Here is a 10,153-nt window from a genome sequence, read left to right on the forward strand (position 1 = left end):
TGCGAGGAGAAAGTGGAAGACCTGCGGGAGCCCAGCAGCAGAACCACAACCCCAGAATAACAACCCCGAGCAAGCAGCGACAACCGCTCAAGCACCAGGCATGCAGAAGGGTTCAGGCCAGCCGAAAGAGCCGGCACAACACCGACACCGGACCAACCACGGAACGGGAAGAACCGGGATCGGCCAGTAGGCCCGAACCGCCAGCTCGCAAAAGGAGAGGGATTGAAATTTTTCAGCCGCACCCGAAGTAAGGCTTAAAAAAACTGAATAAACTCGTAAATGATCCTCACCACGGTAATCTGTAGTAAAAGGCGAAAGATTCTTACGTTTTGAAGAGAAACCAGAGTAAGCGGGCGTGTACAAAACAGGAACGCTGCACGAAATAGCGCGTCAACCCTGCGCAGGGGCCATGCTAAACTTCTCTGTAACGATCCAATATCAGTCCACGCGCTGCCGAAGCGAGCACCCAGGAGCACCCCGGCCCAGCCCAAGCGAATCCAGCAGAGGACCCGTGACATCAGAGGGCGCGGGGGAAACGCGTACAGCAGACCGAAAAGGTCAAGCAAAAGACAGGGCAACCACAAGGACCCGGGAGGAGAGAGTAGAACCTGGGCAGGAGGGCCGAGACCCCCTCCGTGAACAGAGCCACCGTAGGCCGACCGAGTCGAGGTCCCAGGCGCCGAAACACCACCGGGGTCAGGGCGAGACCAGGCAACGAAGGCCAGATCCGACGCAGTCGAACCGCCTCCACCAAGTCGGACCCCGGGGGAAGGACAGCCCGTAGGGACAGGACAGGCGACACCTACACCACCAGGTCGACCGACCCGACCAAGACAAGGGGACCCTTTATGGAACGCTTCATGAAGCCCCGGACCAAAAGACGGCAGGCCAGGAGGACCGCCAGCAACCCCCAAAGCACAAGGAGCTGCGTGACTGCCGGAGATCCCAACGACCCCCAAACGCCCCGGCCAAAGGACGCCCTTCCCCCCCCGAATGAACCAGAGGGAAGAACCGGGACCAGGCACACGACCCCCGAAGGAGGAAAAGTCCGAGACGGGAGCCGAAGGGACCACCGCACATAGAGCAGGGAGCCGACGGAGGAGAGACACCGCCGACGTGAAGCCTCACCCACGAAAAAGACGAGGCCGAGAGGCAACACACGTCCCAACAGGGTGCAACCGAGAGAGGGAACCCCCCCTCGCAGGCCGGCCTCACCGGCCAACCCATGGACCCAGAAACCCCCACCGTAGAGACAAGGGAAGGGGCAGGAAACCCAACCCGTCGAGAAGGTGGGACCCTGCGGAAAAGGCCGCAAGACCAGCAAGACCAGAAACCGGCCAGCAAGCCCAAAGAGCCCAAGAACCGTGACAGCAACGTCCCAAGACGGGACGGAACGGAGGCGACCGCCTCCCCCCCCCCCCGGAGAGAGATGGCCGAAAGCCAGAATCCAGGGGCGGAAAAAAAAAGGGACCGGCAGCACCAGTACGAGACCGGGGCAAGCCGACACCCGGGCCCGGAAGCCAAACCTGAACGCACCTCGTGAAGGCCGACACCCCGAAATCCGGGTGGAAAGGCCGAAGGACCCCACCCAAGCTAGGGCGGGACGCCCACACCCACAGGCGGAGGAGGAGCCCCAAGGAAGGCCGCGCCCAGGGGAGCGGGCCCCAAATGAAAAAGACCGGTGACAGCCAGAGCAGGCCCGCCGCCGAAAACGCCGTCACCGCCGACAAGGACGCAGCCAGACCAGACGGCCGAGCCAGCCTCGCGGCCACCAGAGTAGTAAAGGCGACAAAGCCCCCCCCCCCACAACGCGCATCACAACGGACGTAGGCAGAGGGAGGGAGTCCGGAGACATGCGAAGAGACCGCACCCAGAGAGACCCCGGGAACAACCACCGCCGCCGGAGGAGGGGAGAACAAGTCCCACTATGGAACGAATCACGAAACATGCGTGACCTTCCAGCGCAGGGGCCATGCCAATCAGCCCCGTAGTGGAAACAGAGACAAGAATAGCACACTACTCCCCCCAAGGCGCCAGCACGAATGCCGCAGCAGAAACCCAGCACACCCCCTGAGGCGCCCACACCCGGACACCCCCAAGGAGGAGGCCAGGTATCCTCAGGATCGTGGGGGCCGGAATGGAGACTAAGCAAGCCACAGCCCAGAGACCCAGATTGGGAACACATGAATGGAGCAGCCACCGAGGCGAGACCTAACTGGGCAGTCGAAAATTCCGGACCCCAAGACCCGCCGAGGCAGGGAACCGAACCCAGGTCCCGGGCCAGACCACCGTACCAGGGTCAGCCGCCCTTCACTGAGCCACACCACACCACCACCTCTACTCGCACCTATATCGCCGAAGCGTGAATGGTGCAGGCCCGCTGACGGCGACAGATGAGGAACCAGGACCCCCGCCACCTAGAGGTGACCAGAAGCACAGGACCACAGATCCACCGGTGGACACACGGGCCCCCAGGACGCCGGAACGGAACGGCAAAAGTGGGTAGCTGTCGCCCGCCCAAACAGTGGCTGTAGAGACACCAAACGGCCGCGCCAGCAGGGAAAACCCCGCCGTGCAGAAGCAGAGCCACCAGAGGACGACAGCAGGGGTGGCCGGCATAAGACAAACAACAATCACCTACCGGGAGGCGACCCCCTGGCCCAAGGGCGTCCAGCACAGCTCCGCGACGCCAAGGATAGGCAACCCGCGGCCAGTAGCGACCTATCGACGGCCCGGACAGTGTCAGACGAGGGGATGCAGCCCAGAGGCAGAGGCGCCGGGCGAAATCCCCGGCACCACCATGAGACACCGCTCCGCATCTCGGCCATCAGCAGCAGGCAAGCCCACCAGAACACGAACCCCGGGCTCGGGCGAGACCCCGGCCACAGGGCCGTAGCATCTGGGAAGGAAACGGGTACACCATTGGACCAACACAGGCCCAGGCGGAAACGAAACCCCGCCCACAAGAGGCGGGAAGCGCCCGGAGCCAACCCCAGTGCGGCAAGCAGCCGCGGGCCCCAGGGAAGCAAAAAAATGACGCCGAATGGAGGCGGCAGTGACCAGCGCCGCGCAACCGATCTCCAGCTAGGAGAGGCCGGACCCGGTCAGCGGAGCCGCCGAGGACCCGCAGAAACCAAGGTAGGACCGTGCCCGCCCCCGCAATCACCAGACCGGTACGCGCTGTCTCAATGTTCAAAGGCACCCCAGCACGCCGAGGCGCACCACCCCGGCCAGGTTGCAAGTACCGCCTGTAAGGGCGCCGTCGACACGGGGATGTAGCTCAGTGGAAGAGCGCATGAAATGCATGAATGAGGCCCCGGGTCCAATCCCCGGAATCGCCAGACCTACGCCATGCCTGTCTCGGATGTCGGCAGAAAACAAGGCTGACTAACTGCATAAAGGAAGAGATTGCAATTGCAAACGCCACCCCTTGAATGGAGCAGCAGGAGACAGTAAAAAACATACATCAGGAAGTTAGGCCGTCGGGATTAAGGAGTTTAACCGAGCATGCCTGGTACTTAGCACGTAGTGCTCACTGAAGCGCCCCCTGGGCAAAGGCATGTGAATGCATCCCTACCCGTAAACGGGTGTAGCACAACCCCAGACGTCCACCAGCAAACCCCTCGGGACCAAACAGCACGGCACCCACCACTACTCAGGGGACGCCCGTACTGCCATAGAAAACCGGGAATAACCCGGGAACACATGCGTCCAGCGCATAGAACACAACCGGAGCCCCAGCACACACACCGGAGAACCTCCAGCGCCGGACCCGAAGCCCAGAACGGGCAAGGGCCCTACATTAACGACCGGGGGAGGCACGGGGATGCCCAACACCCCACCTCCCCGGCCGCCCCCCCCCCCCTGTACACCCCTGGCACGCTAGAGCAGCACCTAACCGGCCCCACAGGACCGGGGGAAGGAAGAGGGGGGGGATTCGTGGTTGAAAGGCACCAGGGACCGCTAGAGCAGGTCCTCAACCCTAAAACCCAAGGGCCAGCTCACGCCGGCCCATCTTACCTGAACAGCGCCTCTGGAGAGAATCGCGCAGAACAAAAAAAACAGGCTGTTGGTTGGGCCGGTCCGCCTCTTATAGAGGTCAGGTGGGACTGGTCGGCCATGTTGGGAGGGGTGGGAGGCTTTTTTTGCTTTGGAGGGTTCTGTCGTGGAGCTTATGCTCACTATGTAAATCATGTGGCGAGGAAGACTAACGAGGAGGTAATGTTTATTACACAAATGATATATTATTAATCAGTCGAATAATAAATAATACATTGATAATTAATTGTTAGTTAATTATAATGTACTGTACTTTCCACCCTATGCCCCTACAAACCCAGCAGTCCGCACCCAAAATATAACACAATTGACATCATTAATAATCAATGAAGATGTTATTAATACATTTCTAATTTATTGTTAATTAATTCTTACTTAATTAACTTGAAAATGAGGGTACCTGCATTTCTCAGCAATGGTGTAATTGTTTTCATGGGAGAGTACCACAACTTCTAAGTAGTAAATAGGTACTCTAAAGAGTGAGTGTCTGCACTAATACATTTCCACTGAAAGCATTGCCCAAGAGTGAGACGGGATAAGATAAAATTGTGATGACAGCCTTTGAGAAAAACTGTGCTTCATGTTGTCACTTTCGCACCAATGAGTGGGATCGGGATTTGTAACTCAGATCTAGTGAGTGAGCATGTCGTTCAGGATATTAGCCTCATACTCTGTGACCGGCCTGCGCTAAAAAGTGAAACTCACACCCAATGAATGATGCTATGTTTCACACTAAAGAAAATGACTGTGCTCAAAGGTATAAGACTTAAACTGTATGGGCCTCATTTCCTACAAAATGAAGCAGCACGGCACCGCAAGCTATTTTGCTGCTCTGTTCTGCGTTATTTTAGAAGCACAGGCATCTATTGTGTGCATCAGTGTGCAGGGGCACAATTGGCTGCCATGCACCCATGCATCATGTTGTTAGGGTGCCTGAATTGCGGAACATTTTGTGTAGGAAGGGACATCTTCCCGCACAAAAAACAATCACTGAGAGCTGTCAAGTCATGGTAATATATGAAATAGGCAGGAGAGTGCCACAGCCATTGACGCTCATGTCTATTTCGTACCTATACATAAATCCAAATGCAAACATCAACCCTGATGCAGGAGCATTTAAGAACCAAAGATCGCACTCACGCAACACGCCTTAACTCCTCAAAATAAATACATATTTTATTTCTTTTTTTAACTTAAAACATAATCCTCGGGGCATGGCTACAGAGCCGAAGGAGATGGACGCTGTTCTGTAGAGGTCCGTGGCAGTGTAGGGTGACGGGTGTCCTCCAGGCTGCTATTCCTATACTTTGTACCGCAAACCAAGCCCATATGTGTTGGAACCTCTGCTGCACTGTACGCGAACTTTGCAGACAACCGGAGTGAGCCCAAGAGATGTTTTTCTAATTTTGTTTTCCGGCCGTGGCTTAATGTGTAGTTGCGGCCGCCATTTAGAATTTCTGTCACTCCCCTCATTTACTGCCTAATGACCTGGGACACCTTTTTCCTCACAATAAAATGCTCGCATGGCATTTTTTCAATGTTTTTCCTTCATTCTTCAGCATATTCCTCTGCAACTGATTATCAACCTGTGCATTACAAGTTCCTGGACTTAAACTATTTGTTTTCTCTTTCCGCCTCAAAACTTATCTAAAGTGCCCTAAGACACCATTTTAGGAGTTTGAGCTGTTTTGTCAGAACAATTTTTTCCACAGTATCATTGAGGAGGCCTCTCTACCACTATCTTTCATGGCAATGCCCCGCCAAAATTTGAGTGGTGCTTAACCTATCAACTGTACGTCTTTAGAGGAACATAAACCTTTTAGTGTCCTGCAAGAGAATATGGAGGCGATAGTTTCTAACCATGTTAGTATAAAGGGCTTGGCTCCTAACACTCCTTGTTCCAGCTCCAAGCCAGGTTCCAAAATACCCTCTGAGTCAAGTTCTCCATTGGGCAAATGAGTGAAGACGACCCTCCTTCTCCAACTAATACTTCCTCTTCAATTTCTATGGAGCTTGTTCTCAAAGTAATTCGGGCCCTCAAGCCCTACATGGAGGAAACCAACTCTTGTCTCCAGAGCCCTGAAGATAACTGGTCTCATACTGAGCAAAAAGTTGAAGACCTAGAGAAACGAGTTGACTCTGTTCAAGCAGTCACCGACCTGGTTCCTTATATGCACAGAGAGATAGATTGTCTTAAACAGCAGGTGGGAAATTTGGAGAATCGTAACAGGCATAAAAATATGCATTTATGGTCTTGTTGAAGATACTGCACTTCTTCAACATTTTTTGGACACCTGCAGATATGAGTCCATGGACTTTCCTCGGCCATACATGACTTGATTGTGTCAATGTTTTGTTATTACTTGTATTTCTCCTCCTTCCTGATGTATTTTGTGTTAGTTGGTATGTCCTTTGCTACTAATTTCTTTTTCTTCCTTACCAGGTGCGGTTTTGTGGTCCCTCGCTATATGTCCCCTTCATTCTGCCAGGATGATGTTCCCATTGCCATTTTCGCCCTGGAGTCTTCCGTTCGGCGTGCTTTCTCTCCTATGTGGTATGTCTTTTTGTTACCTTTCTTTATTACCAAATATTAGATTTTGTTCTGTCTTTTCGTTCTTTGTTATGTTCTTCCCTTTTCCTGACCTTTTTTCTTCATATCTTTCTTCTTTTTCATATTTTACGTTATCTCTCCTATCACTCCTTCTCCCCTTTTTTCAGTCCTGAAACTGCTTTTCGATGTTTACTCTTCTATCTTTTTTCTTTTTCTTAGTAGTGAATTTGATAGTTCCACTGTTTGCATAGTAATTGTTCATGTTAAAATGTATTGGTCATATTTAGAGTTACTACATGGAATGTTAAGGGAGTAAATTACCCTATAAAAAGACGTCTCTTAACCCATTTAGTTAAATTAAAAATGGACATTGCACTGAGTCAAGAAACCCATTTATCTGAAACCGAAGCATCTAAACTAAAGAGATGTTGGTTAGGCAATGTTTTTTACACCCCAGCTCAAGGTAAGAAAAATGGTGTTTCAATTCTTTGGCACAAGAAATTTCAGATCTCAGTTATTTATCAAGAATCAGACTCAGAAGGTTTTTGGGTAATTGTTAAACTTATCATTAATCAGATACCTTTAGTTCTTTTTAATGTTTATGCTCCAGTTAATGTTGTCAACGTTTTTTGGACCCAAATCTCTGATAAACTTCTTTTATTTGATGATGATTGTATTGTTTTGGGAGGAGATTGTAATCAAGTATTTGACCCCGTATGAAACAGGAATTCCTCAGTTAAATTCTTTAACACTAAGATGCACTCACAATTCACTTCCATCCTATGCCACAAATATCTGGGTGATATTTGGAGGCTCTGTAACCCAGGCCTCTGAGAATACAGATTCTATTCCCCTGCACATCAATGGCAATCCCGAATTGACTACCTCTTTTTAAGTAAATCCTTATCTCAACAGGTTCTTAACTCTGAAATAGGGTCTATTTCAATATCAGATCATGCCCCAGTTTATGCTGATTTTGACTTGATACCTTTTACCCCTCATGCTGGCAGATGGCGCTTTAACAATACATTATTAAACTATCCTAATGTCTCGAGCCAATTCAGTTCTTTTGTTTCTGAGTTCTTTTCTTTCAATTCCACTCCAGAATCCCCCCGTAATGGTCGGGGATTCTTTTAAGGTCACAGCCGAGGCTGTATAATGAATTTCGTTACACAAAAAAAAGAAGTCTTTTGAAGCTCAAACTGCCCAGTTACTTACTAAGATCAAGCATCTTGAATATACTTATTTTCATTTCAAACACTGAATGCTCTTTCAAGAATCTTATTGATGCAAATCTTACCTTTAACAAGTTATCCACAGAAGCTGCATCCACCTATCTTTTAAAACGTAGTTCTCGTTATTTACAGAGGCCAAAATAAAATGGGGAAATTATTGGCTAACTACTTGAAGATAAGAAGAGAACGGACTAGAATAGATTCCCTACGGAATGCTGCTGGTACTTCATTATTTAAGCACAGCAATATTTTATATGACTTTGTTTTCTTTTACATAAATGAATATACCCCTGAACAGCAACCATCCCCAAATTATATTTCCTCTTATTTTCAATCTATTGCATCCCCTTCTTCTCATCATACTGAATTTAGTTCTCTAGAATCTAATATCACTCTACCAGAAATTAAGCATTAGGTTTTGTTATTAAGAATAGGAAAGGCCCCTGACCCTGATGGATTTACTATTGAACTGATTGCGCATTTTGCCAACCCACTGCTTCCAAATCTTTTATTACTTTTTAGCTCTTTTATTACAGCTGATTTTACCGGTGAAACCTTTCAAGAGGCCATGATATGTTTAATTCCTAAGGACAATAAAGATCCTTCTCTCTGCAAAAATTACCGCCCAATTTCCTTAGTTTACATTGATTATAAGATATTTCCACGAATTCTTGCTCTCCGTATTGATCATATCCTACCTAATCTTATTGGCCCGAACAATCAGGTTTTGTGAAAAGGTTGACTATCATCTGATAATTCCAGAGTCTTTTTCAATATGCTGAGGAAAGCTTCCTATCTTGATTACCCCATTGCAGCCATAGATTTAGATGCAGAAAATGCTTTTGATAGGGTTGGATGGGATTTCATGTTCCAGGCTTTAAAATGGATAGGGTTCCCTCCAAAATTATTCTATTTTATTTCCTTACTATACTCAGGCCCCAGGGCATCTATTTTCGTTGATGGCAAGACTACAGATTATTTTCCTCTCTTCAGAGATATAAGACAAGGTTGTACTATATCACCTTTGATATTTATAGTAGCATTAGAGCCCTTTTTAATCAAGATCACACAAGATACTCAGATTACTGGTTTTCAACTTGATACTTCCCAAGTAAAAAGGTCTCTATATGCAGATGATATTCTTTTATATTGCTCTAACCCTGCAATGTCTGTCCTCTCCTTTCTTAGCCAGGTAAATATTTTTCTCAACTATCTGGATATCACTATAACTCAGACAAATGCGAGGTGTTGCCTCTCAATGTAACATGCCTTAAACATTATTTTATACATACCGGTTTCTCTTGGCAACCTTCTAAAATCAAATATTTATGCCTATGATTCTCGAATGTTTCCGAAACACTGAAACTTGATTTTGACCATATCATCAACATTCTAAATGACACTATTGAACATTGGCACCCGCATTTTCTCTCTTGGTGGGGATGATTAGACTCCATCAAGATGCTGCTTTCTCCCTTGATTCTATACATTCTTTTAATGATCCCTGTACACATTCCTGGAATTTATTTGAAAAGAATTGACTCCCTTTTAAGAAAATATCTTTGGGATAGCTTTATCCTCCTTGAAGGCAGACAAGTCTAACGGTGGTCTTAAATTCCCTAATTTCAAATCTCATTATTATGCTTTCTCTTTAAAACATAGCAAGAAAACAAAAAGGGCACCCAACGAGTCAGCACAGGACCTCGGGTAACATAGTTTTATCTAACAACAGTGGTCCCATGCATAGATAGGTATCAGATTAGATGAATATAGACACAGTGGAACTATATTGAGTAGCGTGATTTGTCCAGCCGGACAGTGATCACAAATTTTTTTTTACTATTAAATAAATTCAACAAGGAAAATATCTTACATTCACAAAGAGTGAGACACAAGCCTGTGCCCTCACGCTTACAAATTGGCAAAATAGGAGGATAGGAAAAGGCAGAAAAGAAATGTTTGGGCAGAAAGTGAGCAATTTCTGAGAGAATAAAAAATAACAGAAATTCAGTTACACCATTAATTGCATATCTCAATCGGTATACATTCACATATATGGTGTTACAGTAGGTTCGATTCATTAACCATAATACATGGAATCATCATCAGGACAAAATTATTGTGCCTAAGAAGTACATTACACAATAGCCTAAAGAAGAAATGAAAAATGGAATATGTCAGAAAGAGAATATCACAGCAGAACGTATTCGGTGACATCAAGTTAATACAGTGAGTGAGAATTCCTTAAGGGAACAACTAATTACAGCATGCGTGATCTCAACAGTGGCGGGCCATCGGAGGTACGGCG

General features: G+C 48.1%; 2 non-coding genes across 2 annotated transcripts; both read right to left on the minus strand.

The window, feature by feature from the left end:
* Positions 1 to 234: 234 nt before the first annotated feature.
* On the minus strand, positions 235 to 349 carry LOC147729646 (U5 spliceosomal RNA). Its single transcript, XR_015308981.1, has one exon. It is a non-coding gene; the product is annotated as a U5 spliceosomal RNA (small nuclear RNA).
* Positions 350 to 359: 10 nt separating this feature from the next.
* LOC147729647 (U6 spliceosomal RNA) lies at positions 360 to 466 on the minus strand. Its single transcript, XR_015308858.1, has one exon. It is a non-coding gene; the product is annotated as a U6 spliceosomal RNA (small nuclear RNA).
* Between the last annotated feature and the right edge of the window lie 9,687 nt (positions 467 to 10,153).

The sequence above is a fragment of the Lissotriton vulgaris genome, chromosome 2_1 (genome assembly GCF_964263255.1).
Source record: "Lissotriton vulgaris chromosome 2_1, aLisVul1.2, whole genome shotgun sequence".
Lineage (NCBI taxonomy): Eukaryota > Metazoa > Chordata > Amphibia > Caudata > Salamandridae > Lissotriton > Lissotriton vulgaris.